This window comes from Anarrhichthys ocellatus, unplaced genomic scaffold, assembly GCF_004355925.1.
Source record: "Anarrhichthys ocellatus isolate YVR2014 unplaced genomic scaffold, GSC_Weel_1.0 scaffold31, whole genome shotgun sequence".
Taxonomy (NCBI): Eukaryota; Metazoa; Chordata; class Actinopteri; order Perciformes; family Anarhichadidae; genus Anarrhichthys; species Anarrhichthys ocellatus.
In genome coordinates this window covers 5,119,818-5,123,393 of record NW_022280061.1, presented here as the reverse complement: position 1 = coordinate 5,123,393, position 3,576 = coordinate 5,119,818, and positions in this window count along the sequence as shown.

The following is a 3,576-nucleotide window of genomic DNA, read 5'->3' as shown; positions in this document are numbered from 1 at the left end:
CTCTCTCTCTCTCTCTCTCTCTCTCTCTCTCTCTCTCTCTCTCTCTCCCTCACTGTCTCTCTCCCTCACTGTCTCTCTCTCTCCCTCACTGACTCTCTCTCTCTCTCTCTCTCTCTCGACAATTGGATTAGTGCAGAGTGATAGAGAGTAAAGACAGAATCTCACTGCTGCAGCCAGTAGCTTGGCCTTATGCCACGTCATAGAGACACATACACAGAAATGTCTCACACACACACACACACACACACACACACACACACACACGCCACACTACTGCTGTCATTCCACCTCGAGGCTAAGCTAGCTAGTTTGATATCCAGATGGCTTAATTACTGCATGCGTACAGACAGTCACACTAGTGTATGTGTGCATGTGTCCGCTGGAATTGCAGGAGACTGTTTTGTTTTGGGTTTTGGGGCCAAATGTCAATTATGAAAAAATTACAAATTGAGAAAAATATTCCCAAGACGGAATAATGATGGTTGAGGATGGCATGTGATGCAGGTTCAGGTTGTTCCTGTATTTAAAACAGAGCATAACAGAGAGCCAGAGAGGGGAGCAAAGAGCAAAGACGTCTCACGTCATCGGGCCGGCAGAGAGCTGGAGTCCTGACGCCGGCTGCTTAGCTCCACGAAGTCAATGCAATCTTTCATTGAGCGTTTCTTTCATTTGAAAAAGTGACACGTTCCTGGAGTTTACTATCCATATTTCAAAACCAATCAATATCTGTTTTACAGCTCCCGCTATTAGAATTATAATCCTTTGTGATTCATTTGGTAGCATTTACAAAAAACAGACTCCAGCTCCCATGAACATTTAACAGCACCTGCAGTACTAACTGTTGCTTTTATTCTGTCATTTGGAAGGTCAGCATTTCATGTGTAATCTCTGCTGTGTGAGAAAGTGGGTCCTGCTTGTGTTACATACAGACGCAGCTATTCGACTGGTCAAAGTCTGTCAAGTTGGTGACATATGCTCTGTGATCATTTTGGAATTGTGTGTCTGTGAAAGGAAGCTAAAAAGAGACGTACATAATAAATAGTCTGACAATTTAAAAAATAAGGCTCATTGCCATTGTATTGGATGCAAGAATGTATACCACTCTCTCTCTCTGTCTGTCTATGCGTTACGAATGGGGAGCCAGGAGTCAATTAGACTGTCAGCATTGGGAAACAACTCATGAAAGGGCCTCTCAGCACTTCTACAGATTTAATAAACACTTTGTACCTCATTTCAATCTCAAATGTAGAAACAACAATTTGTGGTTTTACAGAGTACGAGCGCATGCACCAGCTTCCAATGTTAACAGCCGACTGAATGGGCGGTACCATGGGTCACCAGCCTCATAGGTGCAGTATGTGTCAGAAGGGGCCTGCTTCACCCTCCAGTAGCAGGACGTACTTCACTAACAACACTGACGCAAGTTACGTAACCTACTTATTTGAACCCAAACATTGGTCTTTCTCTGAACCTAACCAAGTGGTTTTGTTGTTCTGAACGTAGTAGGTTGCAGTTTCGCTCGTCCGAAGCTGTAGAATGGTAGTGATTGCCACTGATAACGCCCATTCAGTCAGCTGATCATATTCAAAATGGGAGGTATCTAAGCTTTTGGTATTTCCCAAAATATCAAACTCCATGCCATATTGTAGGATCTTTTTTAGTAAGCTAACTTACATTATTACAAATGTTGATGTGATGCAGAATGAGCTTTTCTCACTTCTGGACCGGAAACCTGAAGCCCGGTTTCATATAGAATCTCTGTCCAAATGAACAGATGTGTTTTCACAGCTGGAGACATGAAGACTGGATCTTCAGCTTCAATGATCAATTTCAGAATTGCAATTGCATCGGTTTTTCTGAATTGGAATCTTACATTTTGAATCCAGCTTTAGCAACATTATCGGCTTTTAGTAGTCTTGCTGATGAAATAATTGAGACTGAATTGTTATAGAGAACGAGAAAAATAAGGCGATAGGGAGGATGAGAGGAGAGAAGGAAAGAAAGAGTGATGCTGAGAGGGGGATACAGACACAGAAGGTATAGTGCAACTGCACTGTTATTTCCCTGATGACCAGTCTCCCCCCATGTGACCTACTTCCACTACGGGTTACGTCAGATCCCATCCACTCAGTAATTCATCTCCCTTTGGTGTGTGTGTGTGTGTGTGTGTGTGTGTGTGTGTGTGTGTGTGTGCCTGTGAAGAAAGGACCTTGCATCTGTGCGTCTGCCTTGTACTTTAGAACTATCCATCAACCTTTGTAGCAGTATGGATTCTATTGGATATCTATTGAGTAAGATCATGTGTGTGTTCATGTGTGTGTTCATGTGTGTGTTCATGTGTACATTCAGAGGAGTAAAGTGATACCAGAGGCCATTTACCCAGAGATCACAACAACGCTGGGTCTGTTTGTACTGCCTCATTCTTACCAAGAAATCAACCCTATGTGCTTTCTATATGTGTGTGTGCGTGTGTGTGTGTGTGTGTGTGTGCATGTGTTTTCAATAGCAAAGAATCAAGCAACCTCAACGCCAACACTTGTCTAGCTGAGGATCCTTCATTTTCAGCTACAGCTCGAGCAAGGTGTCATGGAATCACCAAGTAAACAAGTGAAGCTACTTTGGACGTGTGTTTGAGTTGCACAAAGATAACAGCCGGCCTGTTTGACATGTTACAGCCGGTTACAGCATGTGTCGAACATGCTAGTTCACGACCGGTGCATTATTGTCCTATTTCAAACATAAATGGTGAAACTGTGCATGAAGTGATGGAACTCAACACAGTTCGAAGTTGAGTTTCGAAGCATCAGCAGTCAGCTAGGAAGGAGGTTGGAGTTTAACCGCACAGCAGCTGGATGATCCCAATATCACAAGGGTACAACAATGTGTTTATGTCTGAACCACCAGCGTCCTGTGAGGAGCTGAACAACACTTTGAGTCACAAACACCGGTCTCAGAAGAATAAGCTTAAAACAGAGCTGACCAGAGAGAGAATATTGGACTCAAATGAACCCTCCAAATAAACGTTAATGTTGCTCTTGTAGTGGGGAACGCTCCTCAGAATAGGAAGTGTTGTGAACGCAGCCCTCAGGCTAGGCTCCTCCCCTCAAATAGTGCCAGCATTTATAAGGCACCTGTGTCCTGGCCTCACTTCTTCTTGGCCCCTGTTCTGGTCGTGAGTGTCACACATATTCCTCCTCTTGTTACCATCTGACTACTTACCCCTTGTTTGAGGTGGTAAGTAGTCACATCTTAATTTGTATTATTTTGCAGCATGGTGTGCCCTTTTAATCTCTGTTTATCATTTGTAGGTTCACCTGCTGCTGTTTTGCCGCCTCCGTTTTGTTTGATTGTTTTGCCTCTTTTTCTTGTTTTCCTTTGTTCTGCCTGATTTAGTCGTTTTAGTGATTTGCATTGAATTCTACAATAAATGTTTATTTTACAAACCGCGTCTCTGTCCAAATACCGGTAGTGAATCTGTGTGCCCTTAATAAATTCTCAAGTAACATATTAGGGTTGTTTAAGTTTATATTTCCCGGGGTGTAAGTCCCCAGGTGGCGTTGTTGGTCCCCTTTAATT